Below are 13,969 nucleotides of genomic sequence, written 5' to 3'. Positions count from 1 at the left end.
CATGACCATAGACTAGCTCAAATGAACTAAATCCAAGTGATTCATGTACTGAATCTCTCACAGCAAACAACAACATGGGAACTCCTTCATCCCACTGATTCTCTGTTTCCATGCAATATGTCTTCAACATATTCTTCAATGTTTGGTGGAATCTCTCTAGTGCTCCCTGGGACTCTGGATGGTATGCACTAGAAGTCACATGCTTTATACCTAGTTCTTGCAGTACCTGTTTGAACACCTTAGACATAAAGTTCGATCCCTGATTTGACTGTACTATTTTCGGCAGTCCTACAGTGGTGAAAAATTTCACCAATGCTTGTGTTACACTACGCGCAGTAATGTTTCTCAGTGGAATTGCTTCTACGTATCTTGTCGCAGCGCACATTATTGTCAACAAGTATTCATGCCCTGTTTTAGTCCGTGGCAAAGGACCTACACAATCCACTATGATCCTTGAAAAAGGTTCGTCGAAAGCTGGTATTGGCTTCAATGGAGCTGATGGGATTTTCTGGTTTGGTTTGCCTACAACCTGACATGCATGGCAGCTTCTACAAAATTTTGCAACGTCACTCTGCACTCCCGGCCAAAAGAAATGGGAAAGAATTTTCTCCTGAGTTTTGTGAACTCCCAAATGGCCTGAAAGTGGGGCTTCATGAGCAAGACTGATAATGTCCCGTCTATACACCGCAGGAACTACAATCTGATGGACTTCTTTCCATACTTCATCCGCCTGAACATCTGGTGGCCTCCACTTTCTCATCAGAACACCTGATTTCCTGTAGTAGCACACAGGCATAGTCAGTGCCTCCTCCTCAGATACAGCTCTCTCACTCAATGATATCAACTGAGGATCTTTCTGTTGTTCCTCCAACAACCTGGTCTTATTCAAAGTCACTGGTTCAGATTTAACATCCGCACTAAGATTATGCACAGCCTCATTCTTACTAGAAACAGGTTCATCATCAACCAAGCGACAAAAGAATGAGTCTCCTAGATCAATGTCCAACTCAGTAGTCTTCTCCTTAGACTCCGCATTCCTTGCCATAGAACGCGTTACAGCACATGCTGGGAACACATGAGGAAATTCCTCAACCAAGCGATTTGTTTCATCACTTGCACACGGACGTTCAGTCACGACTGGGGAAGACACAACTCTCTCCCCAGCAAGATCATTGCCCAAGATGACTGAAACATCTTTCACAGGAAGAGACGGTCGAACACCCACTTTCACTTTACCAGAAACGAGGTCTGATTTCAAATCTACTTCATGAAGATGAGCATTCACATATCCACCTTCAACACCATGGAGCAGAACACTTACACCAACTGAAGACTCATCACAGAAAGACAGCACGCTTTCTAAAATCAAGGACTGAGACGCTCCAGTATCTCCGAGCACTTTCACTTTCCTTGCCTCATCACTACCTGGTAAAGATACATATCCAAACGATACAAATGGTTCATACTGTTTTTGTACTTTTTCCATGTCAGCAGGTTGAATTTTCTCTTTTTGTGATTGTGTCACATTTTTCACAAGTGCGTTTGGGTGAGCACCTGAGTCATGTTTCTTTTGTTGGAGCAGTGGACATTTTGGTTTGATGTGCCCTGGTTTCTTACAGTTGTAACACACGATAAGCCTTTTTGTGCTAGTATCGCCCTGTTGTGATTGTTTGACATGTGCACTGTCATCTTTTTTTTTTTTTGCTTTTTGCTTGCTTTTGTGCGTGAGTGCATAATCATCAGCAATTCTTGCCGCTTCCTCCAATGTATCTACGCGCTGTTCTTCGAGATGCACGCGCACCTCCTGGCGCACACTGCGCTTGAACTCTTCCAGTAAGATAATTTCACGCAACTGAGCATAACTCTCCGCCTGAACAGACAAACACCACCTGTCAAACAACTGCTCTTTCTCTTTAGCAAACTCAGAGTGTGTCTGTGATTCATGTTTGCGTGTACCGGTACTACGGATCCGTTGGCGATACGCTTCGGGCACGAGTTGATACGCCTTCAGCACTACCTTCTTCACCTTATCATAATTACCAACATCACTCAACGACATAGCTAAGTAAGCGTCCCTCGCTTTACCAACTAGCTTACACTGTACCAAGGAAGACCACTTCTCCATAGGCCAACCCATGCTTTGGGCTACCTTCTCAAAATGTGGGAAATACTTCTCCACTCCATCCTCTTCGAAAGAAGGAACCATCCTTGCAAATTTTGCAACATCGAAATACCTCTCATTCTCTAGTGGTCACTTCGATTCACATTCATAGCAGCTATCCTCTCAATCTCAAGGTCTATCCTAGCTTTTTCTAACTCCAGCTCTTTAATCCTCACCTCATTGTCTGACACTCTACATTCTCCAGCCTGAGAATCTTGACCAGGGGACTTACATGTAGATCGAGGAGTTACAGAGATTTCCTTAGCTGCCTCAGGAGGAAGGACTTCCTCCTCCACCAGAAATTCTACAATGTCACGCAAAATCTCTGATTTGCGCATATAGCGCTTTACACTTGGCACTTTGTAGTGACATGCAACCTGAACTAGTTCATCCTTCTTGCACAGGAGTAATTTCTCTATTGCTGGATCTCCTATAAATTCTCTTAGCGAAAATTCATCACCTTCCATAATTACAACAAACTCATTCACTGCAGACACTAAATTGTAAGGTTAGAACCTATTCAGAGGACTTAATCATGTTAATACTCTACCACTAACAGTTTAGACTCTAATTACCACATGTGCCACTACCAGTCCAATCCCTGCACACGTTTGATGCAGCAAACCACGGGTACGAATCAAGTTCCACCCGCTAACTCGCAGATTTATTGATACTCAACAAACCGCGCACCCCGTGTAATAGTATACACGTTCATTCGCGTTCAGTATCTACAATACCTATGCAATACATATACGCAGCGTATGCAGCACTGCATGCATACATGCTCTACCGATAATACACGGTAAACGAAGCTGTCGCGCTTTACTTGCACGACCATGACCAAACGGTGTGACATTTCCTTACCAAACCAATTTTCCTGGTTTCTTTGTCCATATCGTCGGTCGCATTACGAACCGGCGAATGTTCGAATTTGGGTCAATTTTTCAAAATTCACTTTTTTCCATTTTTTGAATGTCCATACCAAACTCTATCTATCCCCAAAATATCAAATCTCAAAATTCACGAAAACATGTATTTTTGGTAGTGACGAATTTTCAAAATGTCCAAATGCTGCAATTTGTGACATTACGAACCGGCAAATGTTCGTATTCGCCGGTTCGTAAAATCCCTGTTCAGACGGAACACACGTGAGGTATGTGGGGCGAATCGAGGAGCTTGCGAGGCCGCGAGCGAGGGCTCGTCATCACCATCAGTCCCATGCACTCGGAATTGTGCTGGTATGTAACTACTAGGTGCATTTTGTTGCTCATTTGTTATTTAATCTTCTGTTTAAAAACAAAAGTAATGATAATCGGGGCAGGTTAATGTGTAATCATAAAATATTACATCAGAGAAGTAGAATTGCTCGACATTATCATGTAAAAGTAGCTTTCCTGTGTATTTCATTTCCTTGTACTAGTAGATCCTACACAGTCGTACCTTAGCCACCATTTTGTCGAAGGGGGTCCTTGATTATTCTTGGTCAGAGATAAAGCAATCCTCCCATACAACCCGGATGCATTTTTTTTTAAACTAAAGCATAGTATCTATAAACTGAAAAAAAATATATCGTGTAGCAATTGCATATACCCAGGTAGAACTGAAAATAGGCCCAAAGTAATAGGTACCCTAAATGATTATCATTGTTTTCAAAGATTCATGTTGTTGTATTTAAAAAAAAATGTATTTAGGCCCTAAGTAAGAATGAAATTGCATGATGAGACTGTTTAGCGTCAGTGTTAAGTCAGTTATAGTTACATACAGCTTCCTTAAGCATGCAAAAATAGCTATTCTGGCCTTTACTGTCTAACTAAAATCCTGCATAAACAGTAAATTTATAGGCTAGATCGAGGTTGTATTCACCGGTACGTTACCGAAGGTACTTATTTTGATTACCGGGACAGATATCAATGAACTTTCAGAAAAATTAAACGAAGTTGATTACCGGTACCGGTACGGTACTCACATTTTTCTTTTTCTTTTTAACACTCATGTACAAATAAGCATCTATCCAGGGATTTTTATTCTATATAAGTTAACGCGGTATCCTATTTGTGCCCTGATAACACTGACATGATTTTCCTTATTTACATCTTGGGGATAATTCTAGGAGCAGCAGGCCACTACAAGCAGGAGCCGAGTCCCCACAAACAAAGGCAGTACCACTATCATTACAACTGTAGCAGCTAGCATCCCAGGAACATCAGCAGCACCTCTCGGCGCAGGAGCAGCATTAGCAGAGCCTGTAAAGTGCAACTGTAGCAGCTGAACTTCTCCATACAATTGTAGTCGCGAAGCCTCTATGTACTACAGTAGGCCTACCGACAGTACTATTGCAACAGAGCGTCTACGTATGCTACCGTAAAACTCTACATTTGTAGCAGCATGATCCTAACTTACAACTGTAGCAGCTGAGCCTTTCAGACTGTAGCAGCAGAGCCTCTACAACCGCAGAGAGTAGTGGTGATGAGGATGTTTTTCCTTCTGCCTATAATGGTAAGTTTGATTCGTAACAAGTGATTATGGTACCGGTACTTGTGGACCATAAAGTGTACCGGGAACCAGGTATTCACAAACATTTCTCAGTTTACGGTGAATGGGATAGGTCATTTATTACTTTCAGTGGAATAGGTGATTGAACAATACGATGTCATTTGACAGAAATCACTGTTTTGATATCTGGAATGTAATGTAGTCATACCTTTCCTGTAATGTCGATCTTATCTAACTCTACTGTCAAGTATCTTATGCAGATATTAACCTGGTGAGGACAGGCTCATGTTGATATTACAAGCTCTTCCCTAGGCACCTGCTTGAGCATGCTTGGGGCAAGTTTCTAACGGCCTTAGTGTACTTATTTCATACATGTATATCAATGTTGACTGCTACTCAATGTATTAAAAGAGAAAAAAAAAACAAGCACTAACACTTCTGTGTATAAGATTGTTAGGTTTTTATGTGAAAGACATCACATTTCTAATCTAAGAATGTGTAGCAGTTATCATTATTTACCTTTGCCAACCCCAAGGTGTAAAAGCTCGACCAATAGCACCTGAATTACTATGCCCTGAATTCAGAGATCAGCAGACTTTGATGACAATTTATTTTGCATTTCAAATAGGTATGCTGGCTATAGCTATTTTCATTTTGTCTCACAAAATGTCGTATAGGTGATTGCCTGTAAAGAATTTCCTTATGTTACTTTGTTTTTTCTTCTGAAATTGTGCTTTAGCTCTAAGAAATACTCTTCTTCACATTTTTCAAACCTGCAGGTACTTGTAATGTTTTATCACATAGTGTATGACACAACTGTCAAATTTCTCACTGAAATTGTCCATACAATTTTTTTGTGTGTGTTTTTGAACCACCGTAGGCATAGATGTTCTTGTCAAGTGGAAGAGGGATGGTTCTATGAATCCTGTCAGCTCAAGTGACCTCTATCATGCTCAACGGACCAAACAGAAACAAGGTTCCTGCGTACATATGAGAAGTGAAAATGGCTGGTGGAAAGGGAGGGTGCTTCAAGTCTTCAACATGCCCATGGATGGACGTAGGATGTCAGATGACGAGGGCATTCCTCTTTCTGCCTGAGGTAATTTGAATAGTTACTCATTTGTTCTACATCAATAAGTTTATCAAGATATATTATGTCTTTTTTCATTTTAAAATGATGTAGAGATTTTTATGCATAGTATCATGTAGGTACAATGTACTTTCATTGCATTACCATTTCAATATAAATGTTCAATTCTGTGTAATGAATAAAACAAATGTCATAATTGCAGTTTGTAATGACTGTAGGATGCTGAAGACTGTTAGCTTTCCACTTCCTTTCTTTAAAAGTCTGATATTGATTATTACTTACAATTTATTATATCAACGTCTCTTCTCAGTCCCAAAACAAAATCAATTACTGATACTTTGCTTTATGTGCATGTAATACACTGTAGATTCTAGTGTCCATGATAGATGTTTGCAAGTATATCTAGTATAAATCTTGTTGATTCTACCCTCAGGATGGTCACATAATTTGTTTCATTGATGCAGTGTTTACAACTTCCCCAGCAGTATCGTTACTTGCGACAGCAGTAGCAGAACCTCAACGTCGATTTGTAACAGCTGAATCCCCAGAAACATCAGCAGCACCGCTTGAAGCAGCAGCAGCAGCAGCAGTGGAGCCTGTACATACAGCCCTAGCAGCTGAGCCTCTAAGTACGACAGCAGTGGTAGAGCCTCTACTTACAACTGTAGCAACTGAGCCTCTACTTGCAACTTTAGCATCTGCACTTCCAGGAACATTAGCAACACTGCTGGAAGCAGCAGCAGCAACAGAAGCAGAACCGCTACAAACAACTGTGGTGTCCGCATTCTAAGAAACAACGCAGCAATGTTACCTTTGAAACTGAAGGTAATTCAACTGGAGTTGAGAAGTTCAGGGCATTGTATAACTGTTGTTTGTATTTCTTGCATTATCTGTCTGTGTGGTGCAAATTCCTAAAAAAGCAATTATGAGCCAAAACTTCATTTTCCAATAACAAATGTAAAATAATTTAAACATGTGATAAATACTTTGATTATCTTTTTTTTTTTCTTTTATCCTTCACTCTTGTAGGAAAAAGTTTGTGGCAGGCAACCTGTAAAATTTTTAAGAAAAAAAAAGTTAATGAAGTAACAATTATTCAACCAGACTTGGCAGTTTCATCAAATTATGTATTTTTTTCCTTGCATTAGGTGTACCTGATTTCAATTTGAAAGCAGACTATTCCTAAATCCACTCTTATTTCAGATTACAAAGAATACTGAACCTTGCTTGATGATGGAAAACTGTTAAATCTCGAGAAAGCAATGTCCCTGTCAGACATTGAAGAACCGATTTTGATGGTAACCGGACACAGGAAAGCGATAGAAAACCGTTTGTGAAGTGTAATGGAAGTACAGCATATTCATATGCTGTATGTATTCTATACTGCCCTCTATCTAGTCTTGTTGGTATACATCTGGTTGTATTTACATTATTATATGTAGTGCACTAACTGTTGACCAACTTTCCTAAAATAAAGACCATTTAGGCAAACTATTGTACATGTTTCTTGTAAGGAAAGGAAAGGGAATTATTTGTGAATTTCTTGCTCATAATGCCTTGTACAAATATAGACTTGATGCATGATCAAGTTTGTAATACTTTCTGGTAATTATTTTATCTTCATTGTTACATATTTGCTACATGCTTTCAATAATTTCAACACAGTTTCACACAAATCAACCAATTTTTATCACTTCGGGAGGACCTTATTCAAATATAAAAGAAACAATAGAAATAAAGTGTAGTGTTCCAGTATGTATTCCATTTATTGTCTCTTCGTTGCAAATTTGGAAACTACTGCTGCCATTGAGGCTTTTGAGGGAGTGGAAGATAGATGTCAGTGCAAAGCCAGAAGATTTTCATGTGGAAGAATATGTAGGTACTGACATCAGTTCTATTCCTGATAGATCTTCAGTTGTCATGAAAAAATTCATGGAATCTAAAACAGAATTGTCAAAAAAAAAAGCTGAACAGTGGGGAAGCCTACAAAAAGTCAGAAATATTTGTAGATGGTAGAATACATTTTAACCATCAAAGATGTGATTTAACACGTCACCATAAATCTTTTGGCTATGATTGTCTCAGTGAAAATGGCAAAATGTCTATCAGACAATATTATCATGCCTTGAAAATTCTGGTCCTAGAAAGAGAATGGCTAGACAGACATGTTATTAACATGTTGTCCCCCATCCTAAGGACAGCAAAAAGAGACAAATGACGTACACTACTCTCCTCCCAGCAGTCCAGTAGTTGGCAGACTGTTAAAGTTTTGTAGACTCGTGTTTATAAACACATTGGGTATCACTTTCATCAATTCAACCCTGGGCAAAATTACCTTGTGAAGTGTGAGGAGAATGGTACACTTGATCATGTTATTGCACTATTTGTGACTAACACGCGTACTACAGTAATACATTAAAGTCAAGGAAATGCAGAACTTGTCACCAATTTACAGGTCAGATTACCTCGTGAAGTGTTGGGAGAATTTTGTATTTTGTACATGCTATTGCACCACTTTTATAGTGGTCAGAACACAATTCTGAAATGCAACAAATGCCTAACTTCTCATTCCAAGTGAGATTACATAGTGAAGTATCATGGAGAATGTAAAATTTATTTTGTATCAATTGTAATATAATGTATTGTTATAATAGTGTGCAATGTAATTATTGTGAGCTGTCGAAAATGCAAAAAAAAAAATAAAATCACTCTCTGAATTTACAGGTTATATCTGGAAGTTTGAGGAGAATGCTTTGTTTTGTAGTTACTGTATGTAATTATGAACACACATGTGGAATGGTGCATTTTGAATTAATAAAATGCAGAATTCTTCACAAACTTGGGGACTGGTGAATAGAAAACAAAAAAAAAGAAAAGAATAGAAAAAAGAGGAGTGAGAGAGACACAGATACCTAGAATTGGGAGAACAAGGTGATTATGACTGCTTTGTAAGAGGGTATGTGTGTGTGTGTGTGTTTGTTCGAGTGTGTGTACTGGTATGTGCATGTACAGTGTGTGTTTGTGTATGTTTGTGTTTGCATGGGTGTAATTTTATACAGAAAGCCCACACACACAGACCAATATCTGGCCTTCAGCTCACACCACCCTACCTCCGCTAAACGAGGAGTGATCAGATGCCTCTACGATCGAGCAAACAAGATCATAACCAAGCCCTCTGGCACAGCAACCGAGAAATGACATTTGCGATCAGCATTGTCGGCCAATGGCTATCCCAGGTGTTTCATCAACAAGGCACGAACAGCAAGAGTTCAACCTGAACAGGACAAGGAGGAATACAAGTCCACGGTTGTCCTCCCCTATGTGGAGTCAATTGCTCCCGTTCTTAGACGCCGGCTGGCGAAACACAATATCCGAGTCGTCTACAAAGCCGACGCCACTATCAGAAATCATCTGGTTCGAGCCAAAGACCCGGTACCTCCCCTCAGGAAAGACGGAGTGATCTACCGTATACCCTGCAGAGACTGTGGGATGAGCTACATCGGAGAAACCGGCAGACCGGTAGGGGAAAGGTTATCTGAACACCGCCGAGACGTCACTAACTGCAAAACAGAGGCATCTGCAGTAGCAGAACATGCATGGAATGCCCAACATCAACCACACTGGGAAGGCGTGAAGTGCATGGACACAGCACGACACTAGTACACTCGTAGAGTAAAGGAAGCCATCCATATACGACTCAGTAAGGATAACCTAAACAGGGACGTCAGCATAGAGTTACCCGAGTCATGGATGCGTTGCATTCGCATGCACCAACACACTATACACAAACCAAAGCCGCCGAATCGTGAAGGCAGTCAACGGACGCAGGATGACACACTACCCGGCCCGCCCCGGGGGACGACGTGCTGCCAACTAGGTCCGTATAGACGTTGTAAACAGCGGCCACAGGATGGCGCACTGCCCGCCCCGCTGGGGGAGGCAACGTGCTGCCAACTAGATCCGCATGAACGCAGCAAACAGCGGATACGGTGTGGCGCTCTGCCCGACCTGGCTCCGGCGGCCGCGTGCTCACTACCACGTCCGCATACACGCTATAACTTGCGTGCACGCACCAACGGACTTATGGTACCTGACGAAGCTCAGCAGTAGCGAGCGAAACGTCGTACACCTTTCTACGATCTTCTTCCCCTTACGAAAAAGTCCTGTGGTACTCCTGTGGTAATTACCACAGGACGGTACCACAGGACAGTACCACAGGACAGTAACGGGTACCACAGGACAGTACCACAGGACAGTACCACAGGAATTGTCCTGTGGTATTTTGGGACATACCACAGGACAGTACCACAGGAATTCCTGTGGTATTTTGGGACGTACCACAGGGCAGTACCACAGGAAAGTACCACAGGACCGGTACCACAGAGCAGTACCACAGGACAGTACCACAGAAATTCCTGTGGTATTTTGGGACGTACCACAGGGCAGTACCACAGGACTAGTACCACAGAACAGTACCACAGGAACTGTCCTGTGGTATTTTGGGACAGTACCACAGGACAGTACCACAGGTCGATCATTACCACACATCATTACCACAGGGCAGTACCACACAGCATTTCCATGGTACCACAGGAGAGTACCACACAGGATAGATCGAAAAAAAAAAATCTGGGAGAATTTTAGCCACATATCAAGGAATATTCCTGATAGGTGAGTGATGGATTTCAGGACAAACATGGCCCTACTTATTAACCTGTCCTACTCCTAACATATAACCTCAAACGAGAGTCTACTGGCCAAGTGCCATTCTAGTCCTATAATAGGTCTATATAGTCATATTCTATTCCTAGGTAGCCATCGACTGTATCAGTACATATATATATGGCCGTCTATCCATAAAGCATTAAGGCATGGTTACTAACTCGATTATACTTTATTATCAAGATATGAAATTACACTTTCATAACAATATCTATGATATTGGGAATAACATAACACAATTAGACAATCTTTCATAAAGTTCAAAGTAAGTCCCATCATTAATACTTTGACTTTTTAAGTCATATATGTATTTTCTAAAATCTAGAGTGCTTTTTATGAATATTCATGAGCTATGTAAAAAAATTGTACCACAGGAGTACCACAGGAGTACCACAGGAGTACCACAGAAGTCCTTATGAAATTTCTCATGCTTTACATCAGCACTTTCACTAAATAGGTTATAGTGTAGGAGTATAGGACAGGATAAGTAATGGCAAATCAATTGCTATAATTCACAGCATAACTCATCTATCAATTAATTGAGGAATATTAATATGTGCTTTTTTGTTTATATTTTTGTTACAAATTTCAGTTGATTCTGCCTTACAATTTTCCTGTGTGGTACTCCTGTGTGGTACTGCTGTTTGATATTCTCCTGATGTGATAGTCCTCTGGTATAAAATGTTAAGAAAAAAAAAAGAAGAATATCGTGTAGCATTTTTCTGTGGTACTTACGCATTTAATTTGCTGTGTGGTACGTCTGTGTGGAATAGCACCATATTATGATCTTCCTGTGGGATTTTGGACAGTTCCTGTGGTACTCTCCTGTGGTATACATCGAAAATTACCACAGGAATTCCTGTCGTACTGTCCTGTGGTACGTCCCAAAATTCCACAGGACAATTCGTGTGGTACTGTCCTGTGGTACGTCCCAAAATACCACAGGACAAGTCGTGTGGTACTGTCCTGTGGTACTATCCTGTGGTACTTTCCTGTGGTACTGTCCTGTGGTACTGCCCTGTGGTACTATCCTGTGGTACGTCCCAAAATACTACAGGACAAGTCATGTGGTACTGTCCTGTGGTACTATCCTGTGGTACTGCCCTGTGGTACTGTCCTGTGGTACGTCCAAAAATACCACAGGACAATTCCTGTGGTACTGTCCTGTGGTACTGTCCTGTGGTATGTCCCAAAATACCACAGGACAAGTCGTGTGGTGCTGTCCTGTGGTACTATCCTGTGGTACTGTCCTGTGGTACTGCCCTGTGGTACGTCCCAAAATACCACAGGACAAGTCATGTGGTACTGTCCTGTGGTACTGCCTTGTGGTATTGTCCAGTGGTACTGCCCTGTGGTACTGTCCTGTGGTACTGCCCTGTGGTACTATCCTGTGGTACATCCCAAAATACGACAGGACAAGTCGTGTGGTACTGTCCTGTGGTACTATCCTGTGGTACTGCCCTGTGGTACTGTCCTGTGGTACGTCCCAAAATACCACAGGACAATTCCTGTGGTACTGTCCTGTGGTATGTCCAAAAATACCACAGGACAAGTCGTGTGGTACTGTCCTGTGGTACTATCCTGTGGTACTGTCCTGTGGTACTGCCCTGTGGTACGTCCCAAAATACCACAGGACAAGTCGTGTGGTACTGTCCTGTGGTACTGCCCTGTGGTATTGTCCTGTGGTACTGCCCTGTGGTACTGTCCTGTGGTACTATCCTGTGGTACTGTCCTGTGGTACTGTCCTGTGGTACTGCCCTGTGGTACTGTCCTGTGGTACGTCCCAAAATACCACAGGACAAGTCGTGTGGTACTGTCCTGTGGTACTATCCTGTGGTACTTTCCTGTGGTACTGTCCTGTGGTACTGCCCTGTGGTACTGTCCTGTGGTACGTCCCAAAATACCACAGGACAAGTCGTGATGTACGGTACTGTCCTGTGGTACTATCCTGTGGTACTGTCCTGTGGTACTGTCCTGTTGTACTCTCCTGTGGTACTTCCCAAAATACCACAAGACAATTTGTGTGTATACTGTCTTGTGGTACTGTCCTGGTACTTTCCTGTGGTAATGTCCTGTGGTACTGCCCTGTGGTATATCCCAGAGTACCACACGAGCCTGTGACACAGTACCACACAGTTCCTGTGTTAACATATATTTGTGTGGTACATTGTGTGGTACTAAGCAGGACCACAGGGAGTACCACATGAGCCTTTAAAACAGTACCACACAGTTCCTGTGGGAACATTTATTTATGTGGTACATTGTGTGGTACTGACAAGTACCACAGGGAGTACCACAGGACTTTTTTGTTAGGGTCGCGAGACAAGTGAATAATTGTTTCCCTATCGTCATATTATACAGTACTTTAGAAAATTTAATCTTCATAAAATTTCCGGAAGTTTTCATTGCTATCATTAGGTTACAACATGGTGGGACACTACCTCCTTTCATGTAAGATCGCTCAAAATGATAATCAGTCAAATTTTCTAGTTTTGATACATTTCCTGGAACATTCCATGGTCCAAATATCCATGAAAGGGTGTAAACGTTTTGAAAAATGCCAATATATAAAATAAAGGCAAAATTAAAGTTTACCCATTCATAAGTGTAAAACTGTTGGATTCTGTATTGGAGGCAATGTGTACCTGAAGATCTTGGAGAGAATAAAACAGGTTTGGCATTAAAAATTATGATAACATTGCAATTAACTTCCAATATCAGAGAATCTGAGCAAACCTGACTCAACTTATGCACAATTTTCATTTGGCTGGTATGAGTTTTAGAAAACCGATTTTGTACTCACACCTACATTGTACTGACCTTTCTACATGAACATTCTGTTTCAGTATTAATAAAAGTTACATTTTTTTTTGTCCAGAGTGGAGAAACAAATTTTAATTGTAGTCATTCAGTTTTATGAAAAAAACACACCTAGGAAAACATCTTTGCTCTTAGAATAATTCAACCCTAATCAAATCATAATAGTTGGCAGAAATGTTTGCTACAGGGCGAACAATCACATACTGAGGCAAGGAGTCAAAACATGTTGCATAAACATTGGCATTCAAAATACAGGAAACAATTTGTATTACAAAGACATTTTATCATGCACAACTTTGGTAAGATGTCAATTCTTGAATATTAATCACATTGACCAAAACATTGGTGCATATACAGTACATTCTGTTGTTTCTGAACTTTGCACTGAAGTTCTTTGTGTATGTGTGTGAATGTTTCAGTAGTGAATATATGTTGCTTAATTTTATCATGGACAATTTATAGTAACATGGCAATGTTTTCATGCTTCAATATTAATCATATTGACCTATTTCCCTTGGCAAGTAATGAGCAGGATGACTCTGTTGCAAATGGTGCATTTCACAGGCAACACAGCAGAACCTGAAGAGCTTCCAGAAGAAAATAGTGATCTTGATGTGAGCGTCGAAACAGATGCTCCTGCTGACAGACCAGGCTCCTCCTTCAGCTTTCGTTTCCTAGCGAGA

The sequence above is a fragment of the Diadema setosum genome, chromosome 3, assembly GCF_964275005.1.
Source record: "Diadema setosum chromosome 3, eeDiaSeto1, whole genome shotgun sequence".
In the NCBI taxonomy this organism is placed as follows: Eukaryota; Metazoa; Echinodermata; class Echinoidea; order Diadematoida; family Diadematidae; genus Diadema; species Diadema setosum.
This window is presented reverse-complemented; position numbering follows the sequence as displayed.